Below are 24804 nucleotides of genomic sequence, written 5' to 3' on the forward strand. Positions count from 1 at the left end.
ACTGACTTCCAATATGCCCTTCTTCGCCACAATTAAAACAAATCATTTCCTTGTGCTTGCAATCACCTATTGCATGACCAGTCTTACCACAACGAAAACATCTCTTTACTTCAGCAGTGCATACATTACTCTTATGACCAGCCTGACCACATTTGAAACAGACTATACCAGCAGGATCACCTCCCCTACTAGTCCTCTGAGCCGGAGCAGTTCCTTGTTTCCCTTTTCCCACTGGGGCATCATACGACTTTCCACGGTTTTGATGTTGCTTGCCCCTGCGGTCACTGACAATCTTGTAATGAGCATTATTGTCTTCTTCAAATATCCTGCAACTATCAACCAATTCAGTAAAAATGCGTATCTTCTGATACCCAACAGCCTTCTTAATTTCAGAGCGCAGTCCATTTTCAAACTTGATGCACTTTGAAAATTCAGCACCAGCACCAGTGTAATGAGGATAAAATTTGGACAGCTCCACAAATTTCGCAGCATAATCAGTGACAGACATGTTTCCTTGCTTCAGCTCAAGGAACTCAATTTCCTTCTTACCACGGACATCTTCCGGATAATACTTTCTCATGAATTCCCTACGGAATACATCCCAAGTAATGACTTCACCTGCCACGGTCAACCTCTCGTGAGTCTCTAGCCACCAGTCATCAGCTTCGACTGCTAGCATGTGAGTACCATACCGAACCTTCTGAGCTGGAGTGCAATCCATAACACGGAAGATTCTCTCAATCTCTTTCAACCATCCCAAGGCTGCATCTGGATCATGCTTCCCTTTAAACACCGGCGGATTCTCTCTTTGAAAAGTCGCCAAGCTACGTGATCCAGCATCTCCACCAGCATTTGGCAAGTTCTGCACAGCTTGTGCCATCGCTTGCATTGCGGCAGCCATTGCAGCGTCATTCCTTCCAGCCATTTCAACTTATCAATACAACACAACTTAAAAGTTAGATTAGTAACAATACACAATTGTTAGACAGTAACGACACGACAACTGGCCGGACAGACCGACCTGCTCTGATACCACTAATGTAACACCCTTCTAAAATACCCCGAGTATATAATTAAAATAACACATATCAATCAGAGTAAATATGCAATCAAGGGTGTCACACAACATTTCACACCATAATAACTGTCATGCTCTTTCATTAACTCAAAACATAAAACATTTGCACAATACGCAGCGGATAGAGATCAAATCGATCATTCAAAACATGCAACATACTACATGTAAACTGGTTCAACAATCATCAACAACAATATTAAAAATGTTCCCTCCCGATGTTACATCTATCAGAGCATGACCCACTTAGGAGACTACACTAGACTCCAAGCATAAGCTTCCACTCAACTCATTTGTTCGTTACCTGAAAAATAGTTGTAAGGGTGAGTTCCTCAATCGATATAATAAGCATTATAAATCATCATGTAATGCTAAGTAAATTCACACATTCCATCACCCTAATCGTAACATACATCCAGTAACGGCACATCAACTCAAACATCATACTTAATATCAACACAATTCCACTCCTCAATTAAATTAAATATCCATACAACAAGCCAACAAAATGCAACTCTAATGAGACTCGACTCGTCATGCATGTGGTACCATTCGGAGTAAAACTCCCAACTTAAAATCATTTCCATTTTATTGGGCATCAAGGCATAAGCCTTCAACTTTCAACTTAAAATTTGCCAATCCAGGCCAACGTGGTGTGAGCAAAGCTCCGACTTAATGCATATGAATGTACATGGCATACACGACTTTAACTGTCGACAACATAATAATAATAGCAATACAACAATGTTTTCAACAACATCAACTTATAATCAACTTTGGCTCACCAAGCCTACAACTCAGTATTTTCAACAACTTTCCATACACGGAACAACTCAGCAACATACTTGTATCAACACTTCATAACATAAATCCAACAAAATTACTCATCACAATTAACGATAATAGGCCAATCGCCAATTAGGTTCACAACATTAAAAATATCAATTTTTTCTAATTTCCAACAGTGTTAACCGGTTAACGCCCTGGGTTAACCGGTTAACGCAGGACAAAACACACTTTCTGGCAAAACGCAACAGTGTTAACCGGTTAACGCCCTGGGTTAACCGGTTAACGCAGGCAAAACAACACATTTCCACAAAATATAACAGTGTTAACCGGTTAACGCCCTGGGTTAACCGGTTAACGCAGACAAAACAGCAGTTCCTGCGCTAACACAAGGCAGAATGCAGAGTTCTCCGCATTTTCCGCCGTTGGAGGACTTCCGGACCTCCGATTCAATTTCCGTAAAAAGCTATACGTTCGGGGGAACGCGACTCACACAATTACGGACTCAATTACAGCTTTAATACAACTTATTCATCACAATATTTCAGCATTCAACATCCCAATTAGGGTCACTTCAACGGTTTATCACTACCCATGACATGTTAATTTATAATACCCAGTAAACGACGATAAACCCCCCTTACCTGAGATAATCCGGCAATCTCTAAGCTTCAAGCTTTTCTGTTCTTCAACCTTTGCTCTCTAGCTCTTCCTCTTTGCCCTTTCTCCACTTTCCACTTTTCAGCCGCTTCTCTGTTTCACGTGAAAACTCTTTACCAAAAATGAAAACCCTTTTCTCTTATTCCAACTTATATATTTTCCACTAATTATTATTCCAAATAATAATAATAATAATAATCCAATAATTCAATTTATTTAATTAAATTAATAAATATATTATTAACTTAATTTAAATAATTCTCTTATTTTATTCGGGGTGTTACAGGGGCCATTTCCTAGAACATAATCTTTTGGAGCGTCTTCATTTTCTATGAACTTATCATCATAATCCTTTCCATGAACATGTAAATAAAACCAGTCTATGATAGCAATTTTTAGGAGAAAATGTGGATATGAGAAGGTCTAGACGGAGGGATTAAATAGATTATTTCCTTTTAAAAACACTAATTCAAAAATAAATACTTTTTTTATAAAATCAAAGTTAAAATGCGGAAGCAAAATGTAATGGACGAAAGCAAAATATGGTGAATGGTTTATTACCGTATGTTTTCTTATCATCATAAAAGCAATAATTCAATCAATACCATCAATTGTAGGGAACTCGAAGTTTCTTTGATAAACAATTTAAACCCATAAACTCTCACCTAAAATTAATTAGGGGCCAAATTATGACATACTTAAACTTGAAGTGCTTAAGAGAATCAATAAATACCTTCAAAACCCAAGGCGGCAATTTGAAGAAGATAAACTTTTGATAATCCATAGCATTGGTGACCTCCCAAACCAATGAAAATATATTGAAGAACATTGGCAGTCGTTAGTACTCACATATGACTTGGAAGGATTGGATAAAGGCCCAACGATTAGGAGTACTTGGAGGGTGCTACACCTAAGAGGCAAAATACCTAATTCTTAAAATATTCAAATGGAAGGAAAACCCCAATCTCATTAATAATATATGACATACACAGGAAATAACAAGATGTGTATTTAATGAAAATCCTATAAGAAGTAGAAAGAGTATTCACTTCCTTGACTTAATGGGTGGTCATGTTTGTGAACATTCAAAGTGGTATTGAATAAACTAACTCAAAGTATATATAGTGGATCCTAATATATTTCTCATTCACATAATAGTGTCAAACAAATGTCCTTGGATTAATGATTAGTCTATCCATAGAGTAATTCACAATAATACTTATCTTATACATGTCCATACAAAGAGGAAGAGTGAGTACGAGGAAATGACATGTTACCTAACTTATAAATTTATGTGAAAAGGTCGAAGATATAAATTTTTTCATAAAGAGGAATGATCACTCCACTTCAAACATTCCTTATAATGAACAAAATATGGTGGGGGTGTTGAATGCCAATCGTGAATAAATTTTATCATTAAAACTTGGCATTTTTCGATATCTTTTGCGTTTTTGATTGTTTAAATCCATAAGTTTATGTGAAATGTCATAATATTTGCATGTGGCTTTGGTATCCTTTATGTGTGTGCTAGTATGCATGAAAATTGTCAAGAAACCAAAGAAAAATAGCATAAAACCAAGAAAGTGGAGCAAAGCCAAATATGTGGAAAATTAACATGTTCGTCCGACGAGAGATGCCGAGCAAGAAGCGAGCTCGCCTGATGAGAGGTAGCGAGCTCGGGGCGAGGAGAATTAATCAAAATCCAGTAGCAAAACCTTATAAGGGTCGCCTGGTGAAGGTTTGAGAATTTAAGTTCTTTGGGCGAGACCTTGCTCGTCGAGCGAGACCAGATATTTTCATTAAGACAGTTTGATGCAATATGAAACGTGATGGGCCAAAAAGGTGACTTTCACCGGGAGAACTCATGGTCGGCGGACGAGACAGGACAATCACAACTTTCTATAAATATGTTATTTTGCTAATTTTTTCCAATCTCTCAATATTACCTTATTCCTCTTCACACAAAACCCTAGAAAACTTAGTTTGGAGCAAAAGAAGTCACATTTATTTAATCGAGATGGATTCACATCCTTTGTCGATTATTCAACTTGGATGCTCATTCATCTCTCTTTATTTATTATGAAACAAGCTACAATGATGTGTAGCTAAACACTTTGTATCAAGATTAGAGGTAGTTAACCTAACTAGTATGTATTTATTTTGATCTTTTGTATGTGAACAACTTTATGATTAATATAGATGATAAGATTTGTTTCTATTTTATATGTGTGATTTGAATCATTGTTGAGAAACATCCTTTAAGTCTTGACCTAAGTTTATCATCTATCAATAACCAAAGTCTAGACATGGATTTGGAGCTGATATTCACTTTATATCTGATTATTAATGTTATTTGTATTGTTTAATATGTTGAGAAATCGTCGATTAAACAATACGGTAAATCGTAATACCGTCTTAGACATGAGCAATATAGATGAGCGATACGTGGTTATGTTGGTTATAAATGAAGTTCACATGCTTGATTAATCGAATACATACAAAATAAGTTGATGAAATCTAGTCTTGATATGCTTTTTGAATGTTAAACTTTCCAAATATTTTACCGTTGTTACTCATTTTCATGGGAAAAATACTTTTACCAATCAAAAACCATTCAAACCCTTGCTTAAAACATAAGTTAAACTATAGAATGATGGTAATATCGCACCAATCCCTGTGGAGACAATAAAACAAATACTCACTGAAAAACACTTTCAATAAAATGGCGCCATTGTCGGGGATTGTTGTTATGATATTACAAGCATTGCAATAGTTTATCCTGTCTTAATTTTTTTTGTATTGTTATCTCTTATCTCATTTCTTATCCCTTGTGTTTTTTAATTTGCTTGGTTAGTTTTTCAGAACTCTATTTATGCAAGGAAGTCTACACGCAGATCAACTTCTTTTTTATCCTGAGATTGAAAGAATTGCTCGTATACTTAATAGCAAGACCAAGAGGAGAAGATAACTAGATAAGGAAAGAACAGAACATGAAGGAACTTCTAGTAGTACTCCATTAACAACTCTTATTATTACACCAGTCATGGTAGATCCACTAGAACCTCAAAGAGGTCCTTGTACAAATAGTTCGAGGAGAAATGCTCAGTTTTCTAGAATTGTAAACAATCGAAGACACTTGGAGATGAAGACTGGGATACTTCAACTTTTGTATGCAAATCCATTCATAGGGCTTGATCATGAAGATCCTTACACATACCTTACAAAATTCTATGAGATTGACGATGCAATTGGAGCTTTAGAAGTAAAAGAAGAATAGGTGTTTAAGAGATTATTCCCATATTCTTTGATTGGAAAAGAAAAATAATGGTATCTTGATTAACATACTCAAACAATGAATGATTGGAATGTGTTAGAGGAAAAAATTCTTGAGAGATTCTTTCCACATAATAGGTTCATGGAAGCAAAGACTTCAATTACGGTTTTCTCTCAATGTGCAAGTGAAACCCTTAATGAAGCTTTGGAGCGGTTCAAGTCAATGTTAAGGAAATGTCAAGGTCGTGGTTTTTATGAACTTAATAAAATCCATATCTTTCACCATAGACTCCAACCACAACTCAAAACTCTATTGGATGCTACCTCATGTGGTTCTTTGATGTCGAAGAGTGTGGAAGAAGTAATAGCCATTATTGATAGAACAACACTCAATGATCATCAAGGCCAACACAATCGAGGTATGACACAAAGGAAAACATGAATCATTGAATTGGGCACAAATGATGCAATTCTAGAACAAAATAAATTGTTATGTAAAGGAGATCATTATATCGGTTACTGTCCTCCGGTTGGAGAGGAGGTGAATTAAATGGGAAATCCATATCAAAATCAAGGTTACCAACCAAGGCAAGCACCTTATCGAAACAACCACGGTTACCAACAAAGAGGAAATAACCAAGGTTATCAACAAGGTTGGAGACAGGAGGTAGGACCTTCAAACCGTCAAAATCCTTATCAAAACTACAATCAACCTCCACAACCTTAAGGTGGAAATTCAAAGATGGAAGACACTCTCACCCAATTCATGCAAATGTCAATGGCTAACCAAAAGAGTATTGATGCGACCACCAAAAATCTTGAGACGCAAGTTGGTCAATTGTCTAAGCAATTAGCCGATCAACACAAAGGAATTTTTTTCACAAACACTCAAAATAACCCGAAGGAGCATTGTAAGTCTATTCTAACTCATAGTTGTAGAAAAATTGACATGGACATTGGTGATGAAGTGAAGTAAGAGGAAATTATAGTAGAAAATGAGAAGTAAAAAGATGATATTAAAGTAGAAAAAATGTTGAGGGAGAATTAGTTGAAAAAGAGAAACTTGAAAAAGAATAAGTAGAAAAGAAAAATAAAGAGGAAAAGAAAAAAAAGAATCAAAAGGGGAAGGATAAGTTGAACAATATTCCAATTCAAAATTTTCCATATCCTCATTCTCCTTCCAAGAAGGATAATTTTAGGCACTATGCTCGGTTTTTGGATATATTTAGTCAGCTACAAATCAATATTCCAGTTTCCGAGGCCCTTGAGCAAATGCCTACATACGTAAAGTTCATGAAGGACATCCTTACAAAAAAAGAATATATACGGATCAAGAAACAATTACTCTTTATGCTAGTTGTAGCGCAATCATTCAAAGGACTCTACTGCAGAAAGAAAACGATCCGGGAAGGGTTACATTATCGGTAATAATAGGAACTGTTTACATTGGAAAAGGTTTGATTGATTTAGGCTCTAGCACCAACTTCATTCTGTTATCCATTATGAAAAGGTTAGGAAGAATTGAGTTGAAAACGACAAGGATGACATTGCAATTGACCGACAAGTCTATAACATGTCCTCATGGAGTAGCAGAAGATATGCTAGTAAAAATGGATAAATTCTTGTTCCCGGTTGACTTTGTTGTCATTGACATGGAGGAAGAAGATGATACATCATTGGTTCTTGGTCGACCTTTCATGAAGACCGCTAGAATGATGATTGACATCGATGATGGTCTAATGAATGTGAGAGTTCAATATGTAGAGGTTCGCTTCAATCTATTTGAAGCCATGAAGCATTCAAAGTATAAAAGTTATTATTTCCGAATTGATGCAACAAAAGAGGCTATAGTGGAAGTAAAAAGGCAAGTTGATGTGTCCACTCATCTTGAAAAAACTCTTACCAATGCGCTCAAAGTTCTCAATGAGGACGAAGAAAAAGAAATTGAAGAATGTCTAAGAGAGCTTGAGGCATTGAAATAAATTCCTTCATTGGAAGCAAAAGTTAAAAATTTGAAAGAAGAACCAAAGATAGAAGAGTCTAAACTTGAATTGAAGATGTTACCTTCACACTTGAAATATGTATTTCTTGAAGAAGATGGGCAAAAACTAGTGATAATAAGCAACACACTATCCAAGAATGAAAATGAAAAATTGATTGATCTCTTGAAGAAAAATCAAAATACAATGGGTTAGACTCTCTTCGATTTAAAAGGAATAAGTGCATCTTATTGTATGCATAAGATATTGATGGAGGATGACTTAAAACTAGTAGCCCAACCTCAACGTCGCTTGAATCCTACCATGAAAGAGGTGGTGAGGAAGGAAATGGTGAAGATGTTGGATGCCAAAATGATTTATCCAGTTTCAGATAGTGCGTGGGTTAGTCTTGTTCAAGTGGTACCTAAAAAGGGTGGAACGACGGTGATTCAGAATGAAAAGAATGAGTTGATTCCTACTAGAACCGTGACAGGTTGGAAAATATGTATTGATTACCGTAGGCTTAATCAAGCTACGAGGAAAGATAACTCCCTTTACCTTTCATGGATCAAATGCTTGAGAGATTATCTGGTCAGGAATTTTATTGCTTTTTGGATGGATATTCGGGTTATAATCAAATGATAGTCAATCTGGAAGACCATGAGAAAACCGCTTTTACATGCCCCTATGGTATATTTGCTTACCGAAAAATGCGTTTTGGGTTATGTAATGCACTGGCAACCTTTCAACGGTGTGTGCAGGCTATTTTTTATGACTTGATCGAGAAATGCATCGAAGTGTTTATGGATGATTTCTCCATATTTGGTCCATCATTTGATCAATGTTTGAAGAATTTGGATACCGTGTTAAGAAGATGTATGGAAACCAACTTGGTTATCAATTGGGAAAAATGCAATTTCATGGTTACGAAAGGTATTGTGCTCAGCCACAAAGTGTCCTCCAAAGGCCTTAAAGTTGATCAAGCCAAAGCTGAAGTCATTGAAAAATTACCACCACCATTGAACGTGAAGGGGATTAGAAGTGTCTTGGGTCATGCGTATTTTTATCGAAGATTCATCAAAGACTTTTCCAAGATTTCAAAGCCTTTAAGAAACTTTCTTAATAAAGATAAGTCTTTTATTTTCGATAATGCTTGTTTGATTGCTTTTAATTATTTGAAATGAAAATTGATTACTGCACCCATAATCACCACGTCCGATTGGAAACTCAATGTTGAATTAATGTGTGATGCGAGTGATTATGTCGTTGGTGTGATACTTGGTCAAAGAAAGACAAAAAAAATTCATGTCATACACTATGCAAGTAAAGTCTTGAATGAAGCTCAAATAAATTATGCAACAACTGAAAAAGAGATTTTTTCAATAGTGTATGCATTAGAGAAATTTAGGTCCTACCTCATTGGTTCTAAAGTTGTTGTGTACATTGACCATGCGGTGATAAAGTGTCGCTCACCAAACCTAATTCAAAGTAGAGGCTTATTCAATGGATCCTTTTGTTGTAAGGATTTTATTTAGAAATTAGTGGCAAAAGGGCTCGGAGAATTTGGTGGCGAATCACTTATCCAGTTTGGTCAATGTTGAGGTGACCAAGCAAGAAAGTGAGGCAAAAGAAGAGTTTCTGGATGAAAATTTGCTTATGGTGTAAGTTAGATTGTGGCTTGCTGATTTTGCAAATCACAAAGCAATCGGGTTGATATCGAAGGATCTAACTTGGAACCAGAAAAAAAAAGTTCTTGTCTGATGCAAAATACTATGTATAGGATGAACCTTATTTGTTTAAGATTGGTGCTGATAATATTCTAAGAATGCGTGTTTCAAAGGAGGAGTCTAGAAGTATTCTTTGGCATTATCACAACTGACCTTATGTTGGTCACTATAATGGCTTAAGAACGACAATAAAAATCATTCAATCCGGCTTTTATTGGCCTTCTTTGTTTAAAGATGCACACGTACATGCTAAAAATTGTGACAATTGTCAAAGGGTTGGAGGAATTGGGAAACAAAACAAAATGCCCCTACAAAGTATGTTAGAAGTTGAAGTATTTGATTGTTGGGGCATAAACTTTGTTGGCCCATTTCCTCCATCCTTTTCTAATGAGTATATTCTAGTGGCGGTGGATTACATGTCCAATTGGGTTGAAGCGACTGTTTCACAAAAATCAAACGGTAAAACGATGATTAAGTTTTTAAAGAAAAATATTTTTTCCCGTTTTGGTACTCGTAGAGTGTTTGTAAAACACAAAGTGGCGACATCATACCATCCAGAAGCAAACGGTCAAGTAGAGGTATCTAATAGAGATATTAAGAAAATCTTGGAAAAGATGATGTCTAATTCGAGAAAAGATTGGTCTCTAAAACTTGATGAGGCATTGTGGGCGTATCGCACCGCTTACAATGCTCCAATTGGCCTAAACCTATTTCAGATGGTATACGGTATATCTTGTTATCTCCCGGTTGAATTGGAACATGAAGCGTTATAGGCTTTAAAGTTTTTGAACTTCGATCCTAATTTATTCAGAGACAAAAGAAAGATGCAATTGCATAAGTTGGAAGAAATGAGGTATCATACCTATAATTCAAACAAGTTTTATAAAGAATAGGTGAAAAGTTATCATGACAAGAAGATTCTTTACAAGGATTTTAAGGTCGGATAAATGGTGCTTTGTTTAATTCATGACTTAAGCTCTTTTCGGGCAAACTAAAGTCAAATGGTCAAGAGCGTCGGTAGTGAAAAAGGTAAAACATTATGGTGCAATTGTGCTAGAGGACCTGGTGTCAAAAGAGTTTTGGACAGTAAATGGACAAAGATTAAAGATCTATCTTGGCGGTGAATTCGACCAGGGGACAACTATAACTCCTCTTGGTTATCCGTGATTTAACCACCGAACCGTCGAGCTAATTGATGTTAAACAAGCGCTTATTGGTGTAGCGGTAAATTCATGATCATCAAGCTATGGATAAGCTAGAGATCAAATAACAATAGTCGCCACCGCACTTTTATTGTTTCCAAGGGAAAAGGGAAAAAGTACGAACAAAACCCAATAGTAAGAAGTTTTCAAATCAAAACTAATAAAATGTCAGAGATTACAGGTAAGGGGGTTGGTTACACCAAGGGAAGGTATTAGCACCCAAAGTGTCCTAGGTACTCCTAGGGAGCCCTTTTTGTATGCATATGTATTTGGTACAAAATTATGTTTACAAACAAATAGAATGTGGGGTGAGAAAAGAATTCATTAATTATATTTTTGTGTTTGGCAAAACCATCGGTCTTGTGCCTACGTACCAACATAAAAATGAGGGATCAAAACCTCGTAGTTTGTGATACAAATTTCAAAGTGGATGCATTGCTTTTAACAAACATTTAAGTTTGAAAGGCACAAAGGCCTAAAAATGGTTTGAATGAGTTAGTTCTTTTTGGATTTTTTGAAAGTTTAAGTCAAGTATAGTTAAGTTTATTTACAAATTTGATTTAAGGAAAGTTTGAAAATGCAATGGCATAAGGCCAAAGTTTCTATCTTTTTGCAAAGTGGTCAAAGTTTGGAACAAAATAAGTTCAATCAAAGAAGATTTTGAAAAAGGAGGGAGAGATTTTGAAATTAAAGAAATGGGGAGAAGATGAAGGGACTAATCCTATGCACAAAATTAAAAGTTAAGGGTTGAAAAGATCTGACCAAATGGGTAGCAATCCAATAGACAAGAATGTCAATAGAAAACCCAGAATTCCCTTGGACATTTAAAATCAAGCAACACAAAAATGCACAATTATATTATCTTAAAGAGAAAAGGCATCAAATAAAGATAGCCACATCCAAGCTTTAGCCATTCCATGATCTTCTTCAAGATTAGCCCATGTAGCAGATGAATTCCACAAGTCACAGGTTCAAAATAACAGCTTCACAATGATCATGTTGCAGATGAACTCAGAGGGATCTTGAATGATTTATCAGATGAAGTTTCAAATTGCAAGCACTTGGTTTCTCAATAAGTTGACATTGGCCAAGTCCTTTAGCATAGGGATGTTGCCTAAGTTCTAAGTCCATTTGTCCAAGATCAAGCCAACAGTCTACACAAAAGTTTTTTAAGGATTTTTTGTTGTTATTATGTACATTAATGGTCAAAGACCACACAAATAAACAAAGTATACACAAACAGGATATATCACACAATATGGTCCAAGTGGACAAAGTGAAAATTGCATTAACATAAACAATTAGAATGGTATGAATAATGGCAAATGAATAAGGCTAAGATTAAATGACATTAAAGTCAATGGTTTAAAATTAAAAGTTAGTTGTTAATGAGTTAGAAGTTAGTATTATTTTGCTTTTGATTTTCATTTTGAGACATTCTTTGGAGAACACTCAACCCACTTATCATAAGAATGGATCCTTGAGCCAAGATATCTTCCAAAGGAAGGAAAAAAGGTCAAGTTTCCACACAATACCATGAAAGAGGGGAGACTTACAATCTCACTAACTAGAATTCTATGCCTTTTGTGTCACAAATTCAACATTATGTTAAGCAATCGTAATTGGACTTATGTAGAAGTCACAACTATCTGAGGCCGACAATAGAATTTTGGTGTTAATACATGTTAGAGACATAGTATAATGGACTATGCTCATGAAACATACCACACACAAAAAGAATATGAAAAAGAGGTGGCCTAATCTCATCCATACTCATGTTAATTTTTCAATCAACTAGCTTTAGGACTTTGAGATATCATAGGCCAAATGAGATGAATGCATAAAGAAGGGGAATGAGATGAAGAGGGAGGGGAATGGATCAAAACTCAAATTGATCAAAGGAGGATTTTTACCAAATTAATATCATCCATTCATTTTGGGAGATGGAATGTACATTCAATTAATCCCCTAAATCCAATGATATTAACTTGACAAAGTCAAATCAACCTTGACCAAGGCCCAACAATAAGAGTCAAACTCAAACAAGTCATCACAATTAATCAACAAAATTATTTGGCATTTATTCAAATTAAAAATATTAAAATAAGGCATTTAAATTAAATATGGTTTGTCAAATTCCTCAAACCTCATCAAAACACCAAAGAAATGACCATGAGATTTATCATAGGTCAAACAAGTTCAAAGGACCTTGGAGAAAAAATATCAGAATTTTCAAAGACATAAAAGTATTGTTTAACAATTAAAAACAAATGCAAAATCAATTAAGTCATGAAAAATATTAATAATGATCCAAACAATAATTTTAATTCAGAATATGAAAGAGGAAATCATTTGAATTTTTTTGATGAAACTCTCATATTTTTTGGATCAATATTAAAATTAATATGAATTAATGAAAATCAAAGGAATAAAAATTAAAATCAAAAAATCAAAAAAACGTGGACCACTTGATCTCCCTCATTAATTGTGGTGGCAGATCAAGTGGTTGAGCGCGCGCGATCCATGATGCGCCTGAGTCAAACATCCACACGTTTGGTAATTAATATCTACGCTCATGATTAAAACATTTTTGAATTCATCTAATGGCTCTGGACCGTGCCACATCATTGCCGGAGCAAAGCGTCGGTCGTCTTCTCAGGCGACCTTGGCTGGACTGGTCCATTCATCACCACATCATAAATGAAAAAGGAGGACATGATCTGAAAGAAAAAATGGCATAGAGCACGAATCTGACCTCAATTTTAACTAACTCCACATATATAGAAAGATATGAGGAGTTGAATTTTGAGGTGTGTCAACTGAGTTGCTTCGATTTGACCTCTAAGCAACTCAGTCTTCTTGCATACATTGGTAGGACTTCAGACAACCAAAGATCCAAGAGAATTGAGTGGAATTAAGAGAGAATCAAAGAGATGAAATTTTCTGGAAAATACCTTCAATGTAGGTCTGGATTCAACTGTTCTTGCTTTGGCTCGTGCTTGATCTTGCTCAGTATGCTTGCAGAAGTAGATTAGAATGCATAAAAGGTCTTGGATCCCTGGAGTTTTGAATCTCAAAACTCTGAGATTCCAACTCAATTTCCAATGGAAATTCTCAGGATTACCCTCTCAAATGGAAGGGTTTGGTGTTTGGGATAAAAGCTGGCGCGAAGGGGTTCTCAATTCTGAGCATATGGAGCTCTATTTATAGTTGAATCATGTGATATTTGCACCTTCAAAATGAGTTTCCAAAATTGGCAATGAGTGATGCATGTGTGCATGGGCGCGTACAGGCCCATAAGATCATTCCATTTGACCCATAATTGAGTGTGAACAAGTCTGAATTCAAATTGGAGTGCTAGGTAATTGTACATGGAAACTTGAAGTTTGATTTTTGCCAAATGATAATGCAATGTTCAAGCCATGCGCAGCCCATTCAAACCTTGTCCAAAATGGATAAATTTGGACTTTTTGAAAAGATTAGATCAATAGGAACAACTTTAATGTTCAACACTTTTCCATTTGAAGCTTGTATCATGATGAATTTTGAGGTGGAAGTTTGGAAATTTCAACATATAAAAAAAAATTCTAAGTGTCAAGCCATATATCTCAATATTCCATCTTGCTTAACTTTTTATGTGAGCTTCAAATGAGAAACGTGTATTCATCAAACTTGTATCTCTTTCAAAGACATTCAAAATGGTCACCAATTTCATGTCATTTGGATTTGGTATGATAGAGTTATGCATTTTTGAAGTTTGGAAAAATCACTTGTTCAATGGTATAGGTCAAAAGTGACCTATAATGTAACTTCATATCACATGCTCATAAAAGTTGAATTAGATATCTATCTAAACATAAAAGTTGAAGTAGACATCTTGAATTTGATTTTTCAACTTGCAAATCTTTCATCTCATAAAAATTGAGCAAGTTATGGCCTTGGGAAGTTGACTTTCAAATTAGGGTTTAGACAAAATGACCTATAATGTTTCAACATAGAAAATGATTTTCCAAGATAAACTAGCTCTAGGTCTAAACATGAAAGTTGTTTGGAATGTCATTTAGAGTAACGTTTCTCTTGGAATAATTTTCATATGGTGAAAAGTGTAGGAGATAGGGTCTAGGGAGGCCCAGTTTTGATCAGATGAATTCATCTGGCCAACCACCATCAACCAACTTGCTAACCTTCAATTCTTTGGACTTTCTTGGCTCATGGTAGATCATATATGCATAAGATGATGAATTTTGAAGTGTCCCTTGATAAATTTGATCAATTGGTAAGATAGCTTATTGGAGAAGTTACTCAAGATACCCAGTCAAACTAGGGTTTCCAAGGCAAATCACCCTCAAACTCTTGAAGAATGTTTGATCAATAGGAATCAATGGAACTCATGTATGATGCTCATAACCATTCTTGGATCAATTCATGGTTGTGCTCTTTTCTATGAGGGTCTCAAACCCTAGATATGAACTTGATAGATCAATGGAGATCATGCCCTAACTACAAAAGAGTTAGGCAAATGCAAAGACATATTTTTGGTATTTTGGTTAGTAAAAAATGATAATATACAGGTATGATGCAATCACAAAGTGCTTGGTGATCTTAGGGTAAAGCCAATGAGGGGGGGAGGAGGATGCCAAGGTATGATCCCAATGCTAATGCTTATGATGAAATTGCATGAGGAATCCTAGGGTCAAAATTGGGGTCTTACAACTGCCCCTATTTAAGGACATTCTAACTGAGGAGGCGAAGGTTAAAATCTTCATGTCGACTCAGTAGAATGGGCTTAAATAACAACACATAAACAAATTTTGGTCCCTAAGAGACCTCATGATGCATATGACATGAATGTAAAAGTTAATGCTTTATGGGGAAATATTGCCACAAAGTAAAAGAAATCAGAGAGACCGAAAGTCCGCAGGAGTATAATATGTTCCGTAAGAAAAATTCACTAGGGAGACAGAGACTCTGGGGGATAAAGGAGTTATGCGCAGGCCAGGCTACGGCTTAAAACTACTGGGGGATTCAAGGAATTCCATACAAACATGGAAAGACTTAGCCGGGGAAACAATAACATCTGCAGGGGATACGAGTAAGTCAGGATAAAACTGAAGTACTTGAATCATGCAGAGAAAAGCGATTTCACTAAGGAAATACGCACTCAACTCAACTAGGGAAGCGATAAACTTCAACATAGGAGAAGCAGAAAACTATTATCTACTACCTGTTACTAGGTGAGGAGATAACAAAGATCTTACAGAGAGAACATCTATCATCGGTTAAGATGAACATATCAAGGATGACTCGCTGGGAAAAGCCAGGAGGGAGTATTCATTATAGGTTACTGGGTAAGAATAGCCTTGCTGGGGAGAACTGCAGAAAATAGGATTTATAACTACCAATTACTGGGCAGAAGACCAAGGGTGAGAGTATTCGTCATCGGTTAGGATGAACATATCAAGGATAAACTCAACAAGGAAGAAAATCAGTCATCAGTTAAGATGAACATATCAAGGATAGACTTGCTTGGGAAATGTCAAGGAGGATATCCGTCATCGATTAAGATGAACATATCAAGGATAAACCAACTGAAGAAAAAGTAGGAATTACATCTACGAATCCTATATAGAAGACCATCAAAGAGAAAATACGTCACCATCTAAGATGAACATATCAAGGATAGACTCTGAGAGGGGAGAAAATAGGAACTACATCTATCAGTTACTGGATAGAATACGATCAAAGAGAAAATCCATCGTCGGTTAAGATGAACATATCAAGGATTAACTCTCTGGGAAACAAGAATAGGGATTACAACTACCTTTTTACTGGGTAGAATACCATAGGTGAGAATATCCGTCATCGGTTAGGATGAACATATCAAGGATAAAACTCAGGCAGGGGAGGGAAAGATATCCGTCACCAGTTAGGGTGAATATATCAAGGATATACTTCCTAGGGGATCAGATCCACTAGGGACTCTACTGAGGAGAAAACAGGGATACTTTTGTCGGGTATTGGGCAAGAAGTAACAAACTGCAAACTAAGAAGAATATTACCAGTTACTGGGCAATAGGCTCTTAGGAGACTCAAAGCATCTATCTAGGTAAGAGCTAGAAAGAAACAGTCAATTAAGACTCAACTTAATGAGGATATAACTCAAGGGGAGTGATTCCATCCAGATAAACAACTGGAAAGGAAACTGAAGTGATAATCATCCATGAGGGACAACTCAGTGGGAAAGAGGAGAAAGGTTAAAGTCTTTCTGCCTAAGGGGCTGACGCTCTACAATTGAGGGAGGACAAACACCAAAATCTGTATGGGGATAAAGTACCGCCATACAGAGAATGAGAATCTCAAATCGAAAAATCAAACAAATATGATGGTGCCAATATGCAATTATGAAATTATATGAATGTATATGTATATGATGATTATGCTGACAAAATGATCACAAAGAATACAAAGGTGTCGCAAAGAATTTGAATCATCGGTACAATCCCTGGTCAATCCAAAAAAAGAGGGGACAACTGCTGGAGAATAGAGAAATCACAAACCAAAGGCTCAAATCTAGCCGAGGGAGGAGATCTGCTGAGGAGAGGAGAAGTTATCGAGTCTGTAGGGAATTTTAGGTCAACACCATATCAAATGGGAGACAACCATGCAGAAGATAAACACAAAATAGCTGCTCAGAAACCATGAGGGAGCTTTGACTGGGAGCGAGTCGGATGGCAATTGGTGGGGAAACCAATGCGATCTACTAGGGAAAAGATCTTACTCTGCTGAAGATCCACCCTGTTGGGGAATACAGAAACACTGCCCGGGAAATAACACGCCGCAAGGTACTGAATCAACCAACTTAGCTGGGAAAAAGGATCGGAACTCCGCTAGGGAACAAACATTCCGCAAGGGGACCGGAACAACACAAACAACTAGGGATACCCGAGGGGTTAACTGCTTAGGGAACCTCTGATGTTTTGCACTTAAGGACTCGTTGCTCTTGAAGTGTTGTTGATACTTCTTTTTTAACTGCTTTAAAAAATTCTTGCTTTTATATGTTTTTTCTTAGAAAAAAAGATTTTGATTAAAAAATTCAAATTTTCAAAATGATCATAATAAAATTTAAACTATTGGCTGAGGTAAATAAGAGTAGAAACAATTGGATAAAAGCTCAACTTTATTTAATGGGATGGTAGTCTATAAATGACAATACTCCATGGATGTTTACAAAGTTAAAAATGGTAATTTACATGGAAAAGGGTTACATTGAATACAAAAGACCACTAATCCTTCTACCAATCCTTTGATATCCACTGTGCTCTTGACCGCTGCTGGGATGATGAATTGACGTCAACCCTTGTGCTCAAAGTTCTCCAAAATTTGAAGATCAGCAGAATACAGTTACTTGCCATAATCCCTAATTTTTGCATAAGTTGCCCCAAGGTGGGGTACTCAACTTATCGGGATTTTTTTTTTGTTTTTATGTCTCTAATTTTTGCCTTGATCGCCCTTTCGGGTTTTCAATCCACCGAGACGCTCATTTTTGCCTAAGCCGCCCTTTCGGATTTTCAACTTAGCGAGTTGTTCTTTTCTTTTTTTAGGTGAAGTATTTCTTGACTACATCTGCGTTCACAGGACGAGTGAACTCTTCACCATCCATAGTTGTAAGAATCAAAGCACCGCCTAAAAAGACTCTCTTAACAACATATGGGCCTTCATAATTAGGAGTCCATTTTCCCCTAGAATCTGGTTTGAACGATAAAATCTTCTTGAGCACAAGGTCACCTTCTCTGAACACATGAGGTTTGACCTTCTTATCAAAAGCTTTCTTCATCCTTTGCTGATATAACTGACCATGACACATGGCAGTTAATCTCTTCTCTTCAATCAAATTCAACTTATCAAACCTGGTCTGACACCATTCAGCCTCAGTCAACTTGGTTTCCATGAGCACACGCAATGAAGGAATCTCAACCTCTACGGGGAGCATTGTTTCCATACCATACACAAGAGAGAAAGGGGTTGCCCCTGTTGAAGTGCGGACAGATGTACGATACCCATGCAAAGCAAACGGGACCATCTCATGCCAATCCTTGTATGTGACAACCATCTTCTGAATAATCTTCTTAATGTTCTTATTCGCAGCTTCAACTGCCCCATTCATCTTGGGTCTGTAGGGAGAAGAATTATGATGTGCAATCTTGAAGTCTTTACAAAGAGCTTCCACCATATTATTATTCAAGTTCGATCCATTATCAATAACGATCTTACTTGGCACACCATAACGACATATGATCTGATTCTTGATAAACCTCACAACAACTTGCTTGGTTACATTTGCATACGATGCCGCTTCAACCCATTTTATGAAGTAGTCAATTGCCACCAAAATGAAATGATGTCCATTCGAAGCTTTGGGCTCAATCATCCCAATCATATCAATTCCCCACATGGAGAAGAGACATGGGGAAGAGATAACATTCAACAGTGTCGGAGGAACATGAACCTTATCAGCATAAATTTGACACTTGTGGTATTTCTTCACAAATTTGCAACAGTCAGATTCCATTGTCAGCCAATAGTAACCTGCTCGCAACATCTTCTTTGCCATTGCATATCCATTGGAATGAGTACCAAAGGAACCTTCATGCACTTCAGTCATCAACAAGTCTGTTTTGTGTCTATCCACGCATATGAGCAAAACCATGTCGAAGTTTCTCTTGTACAGTATATCACCATTCAAGTAGAAATTACTGGCTAATCTTCTCAAAGTCTTCTTATCTTCCAAAGATGCCCCAGACGGGTAAATCTGACTTTGGAGGAAACACTTGATGTCGTAATACCACGGCTTCTCGTCTTTGATCTCTTCAACAGCAAACACATGAGCTGGCCTATCAAGACGCGTCACAGAAAAATTGGGAACTTCATTCCAACACTTCACCACGATCATTGATGCCCACGTTACGAGAGCATCTGCCATCCGGTTTTCATCTCGAGGGATATGATGAAACTCAACCTTTGTAAAGAAAGTTGAAATCCTCCTCGCATAATCTCTATATGGTATTAAACCGGGTTGATTTGCCTCCCATTCACCTTTAATCTGATTCACAACCAAAGCTGAATCTCCAAAGACATCCAAATACTTGATTCTGAGATTCATGGCCTCTTCAAGCCCCATAACGCAAGCTTCATATTCTGCCATGTTGTTTGTACACTTGAAAGTCAATCTAGTTGTAAATGGTAGATGTGTGCCTTGAGGAGTAATAATCACTGCCCCAATTCCATTTCCATATTGATTAATAGCTCCATCAAATACCATGCCCCAACGGGAACCAAGTTTTGGCCCTTCTTCAAGCAATGGTTCATCACAATCTTTCATTTTCAAGTACAAAATCTCTTCATCAGGAAAGTCATACTGTATTGACTGATAATCTTCAATTGGTTGGTGAGCCAAATGGTCAGCCAAGATACTACCTTTGATTGCTTTCTGAGATCGATATTCGATATCATGCTCTAATAACAACATCTTCCAACGAGCAATCCTCCCAGTTAAAGCAGGCTTCTCAAATATATACTTGATCGGATCCATTTTGGATATCAACTATGTGGTATGATTCAACATATATTGACGCAGACGCTTAGCAGCCCAAGCCAATGCGCAACAAGTTTTCTCAAGCATAGAATACCGAGTCTCACAGTCGGTGAACTTCTTACTGAGGTAATAGATTACAAATTCTTTCTTTCCAGTTTCATCTTGCTGACCAAGAACATAACCCATACTATCTTCAAGCACAGTCAAATACATGATCAATGGTGTTCCTTCAACAGGTGGAGACAAAATCGGAGGTTCAAGCAAATATTCTTTAATACTGTCAAAAGCTTTCTGGCAGTCTTCGGTCCAATCACAAGACCGATCTTTCTGAAGAAGCTTGAATATAGGCGCACATGTGGCAGTCATGTGGGAAATGAATCTGGAAGTATAATTCAAATGACCGAGAAACCCTCTGACTTGCTTCTCAGTTTTTGGCGCAGGCATCTCTTGTATTGCTTTGACCTTGGTAGGATCAACTTCAATACCCTTCTCGCTGACAATAAAGCCCAATAACTTACCAGAATGAACACCAAAAGTGCACTTATTGGGATTCAAGTGGAGTTTATATTTCCTCAAACGATGGAATAACTTCAATAAATGCTTAACATGTTCCTCTTCATCAATTGATTTAGCAATCATGTCATCGACATAAACTTCAATCTCTTTATGCATCATATCATGAAAAAGAGTAGTCATTGCTCTTTGGTAAGTTGCACCAGCATTCTTTAGACCGAAAGGCATCACTCTATAACAGAATGTTCCCCAAGGTGTAATGAAAGTGGTTTTCTCCATATCTTCGGGTGCCATCTTGATCTGATTATATTCGGAAAATCCATCCATAAACGAAAAGACTTTGAATTTAGAAGTATTGTCTACCAACATATCAATATGTGGCAGAGGGAAATCATCTTTCAGACTGGCTTTATTCAAATCTCTATAATCAACACACATGCGGACTTTTCCATCCTTCTTTGGCACATGCACAATATTGGCCACCCATTGCAGATACTCAGCAGTTACAAGGAAATCGACATCAATCTATTTCTGCACTTCCTCTTTGATCTTCACAGTCATATCAGGATGCGTTCTTCTCAACTTCTGCTTGACTGGCGGGCATTCTGGCTTCAATGGCAATCTATGTTCCACAATCTCAGAATCCAAATCAGGTATGTCTTGATATGACCAAGCAAACACATCTGAATACTCTCGAAGAAGACTAATCAACCCCTTCTTGACATCTGGACATAGTCGAGACCCAATATTGACTTCCTTCACATTATCCTCGGAACCCAAATCGACTAACTCGATCTGCTCTTTGAATGGTTGAATGGTCTTTTCATCTTGCTCAAGAAGACGAGAGAATTCATCACTCACTTCTACATCACTTTCCTCCTCGGCCTCAAACACAGGGAATTCAAAATTTGGAGAAGGAGAAGGATCATTGTCTTCAATGGGGTTAGGAACCAACCTGCATAATGATTTGATATTTTGATTTTAGAGAAGTGAATTTATGACCAAATATTATGCAGATGGACAATTATATTGTTTATTTATGTTTTTTGTGATTACCATTTTCAGAATAAAGCAAAAAGTAAAAACAAAACATCATATATGTGGATGAATAGAATTAATTTTATTAATGATCAATTTGGAAATGCCCAAACAATGTTCACTTCTCCCTTAGGCATAGGAGAAGTATTTTAAAAAGATATAAAAGCAATTACTTTGATTGATACAAAATAACAGGAATATCAACAGCATTCCAATTGTCGTAAGTCTTTCCATGCATCACATCAGCTAACACATCAGCCTTCCTCTTCGTCATCCTCTAACACATCAGCTAAGTGTTGTTTATTTCCATGAATGAACCCTCCGCTATGGAAGCTAAGTTGCACATCTTTAGACCTTGCAGTTGATGAACCTTTCTTGAACCCCAAACCGGTTCTGCCTTTATTGTCGGAGACCTCTACCATGTGCCCCCACTGATCAACATTGCCTTCTTCCACAATCTTCTTGGCATTTTTCAATGAGGACATAGGTACCCCAACTCTCTTTTCAACAGCAACAGATAAGGCTTGGAACAGGGTTCCAACCTCATCCTCAGCTTCAACGTAAGAGAAAGATGACAAATGGCTAACCAACAACGCTTTCTCTCCACCAACAATCACAAGCTTCCCATTCTTCATAAATTTGAGTTTTTGGTGCAAAGTTGAAGTAACAGCTCCTGCCTCATGGACCCAGGGCCTTCCCAACAAGCAACTGTAGGCCGGGTGGATATCCATTACTTGAAAAGTAATTTGAAAATCACTCAGACATATCTTAACTGGAAGGTCTACTTCACCAATAACTGTTTTGCGCGAACCGTCAATGGCCATGACGATTACACCATTATACCTCATAGGCGCTCCTTGATAAGATAGATTTGAAAGAGTTGACTTCGGCAACACATTCAGTGACGACCCGGTGTCAAGAAGCACATTTTACAAAGCATCCTCTTTGCAATTCATGGAGATATGCAAATCCAAGTTATGATTTCTTCCCTCCTCAGGGAGTTCTTCGTCACATAAGCTAAGATTATTGCAAGAAGTGATGTTAGGAACGATATGATTGAATTGGTCTAATGTAACATCATGTTCTACAAATGGTTGTTCTAGAACTCTCTGCAGTGCTTCTCTGTGCGCTTCCGAATTCATGAGCAAAGACAACACTAAGATTTTTGAGAGGGTTTTGAGCAGTTGCTCCACCACATTAAACTCACTCCTTTTGATCAACCGAAGTACCTCATCATCATCGTTGGCCTTCACATCGCTGGATTCACCAGACTTACCCTTTGAAGCACCAACTAGATCTACAACAGGCACTTCCACCTTCTTACCCACAACTGATTCTTCTTTGTCCTTTGGGAACACCGGCCCAAACACTCGACCACTGCGGGTCACCTTGGTAACATCAACAATGCTCACCACTGAACTAGTCGTAGGTAATGGGACCTCTTGACCACCTTCTATCATTGTAGCATTATACTGATATGGTACAACTTTATCAGATGAATACGGGACTGAGCCTGCTAACCGTATTACCAACAACGATACTGATTTATTACTGACGCGGTTACTATTGTTGTTGTCGTACTGGATTACCAATCTCTCTTGATGCTTGAAAACGGGCACTATGACATTTACATCGTCATCTACATGACGGGATTGAACAATCTGAATCATGCCTTCATCCATCAGTCGTTGGATGTCCCTTTTCACAACTTCACAATCCCTCGGGTTAGCACTACAAACAGCACAACCATCATGGTCGTGCTCACAATCACTTACCAAACAAACATCCTTATGCATCTGCACCAAGGATCTTCGGATAAACCTCACATCAAAAACTTTGAACTCGCCAGGACAACCATCCACCATATTCACAAAAGAGTTCCCATGAGCGGGCAACAGGTTTGCTTTCACATTCGGCGCACGGTCTTCGAAGGACACTAGTCCACTCTTCATCAGCTTCTGAACCTCATACTTGAGCGGATAACAGTTCTCGATATCATGTCCGGATGCTCCTTGATGAAAATCCCAACGGAGATCAGGTTTGTACCACCATAAAGGTGGTTCTGGAATCTGTGGCGGGTTTCTTGGTTGCATCAGGTTCTTGAGAACCAAGGACGAATATAATTCTGCATAAGACATAGGAATCGGGTCGAAAGAGACCTTCATCCTCTCAAAGTTTTGTTGATGGTGATTGTTGTTGGTATTGTTGTTGTTGTAGGTGTTCGTTCGTTGTTGCAGTTGTTGTTGTTGACTTTGTGGTTGTTGAACCGGTGTTGATTGTTGATTAGAAAATACTGGGATAACTGAAGATACTTGATGATGATGTTGACGAGATGATTGATTCCTTCTGATCTGAGGCCTCCTCTGCCTCCCACTGCTTATCGCATTCGCTTCATTGTCTTTTTTCTTGCTTAAACTGCCGCCATATCTCTTGCTCGTCGATGCCTCATCCTTCGACAAACGTCCCTCTCGGACTCCTTCCTCAAGCCTCATCCCCATGTTTACCATTTCGGTAAAGTCACTGGGGGACTAGTAATCATTCGTTCATAATAAAATGAACTCAGAGTTTTCAGAAAGATCTTTGTCATCTCTTTTTCCTCCAAAGGAGGAGTGATCTGGGAAGCCAATTCCCTCAATCTCTGTGCATACTCTATAAATGTCTCTTTATCTTTCTAAGACATAAACCTCAGTTGGTCTCTATCAGGCGCCATGTCCATATTGTACTTATACTGTTTGACAAAAGTCTCTCCCAAGTCATTGAAAGTACGAATGCTGGCACTATCCAACCCCATATACCAACGGAGCGCAGCACCGGTCAGACTATTCTGGAAATAATGAATCAATAGTTGATCATTATCGGTCTGAGTAGACATCTTGCGAGCGTACATCACTAGATGACTGAGCAGACAAGTATTCCCCTTATACTTTTCAAAGTCAGGGACTTTGAACTTCACCGGGAT

This window comes from Lathyrus oleraceus, chromosome 2, assembly GCF_024323335.1.
Source record: "Lathyrus oleraceus cultivar Zhongwan6 chromosome 2, CAAS_Psat_ZW6_1.0, whole genome shotgun sequence".
Classification (NCBI taxonomy): domain Eukaryota; kingdom Viridiplantae; phylum Streptophyta; class Magnoliopsida; order Fabales; family Fabaceae; genus Lathyrus; species Lathyrus oleraceus.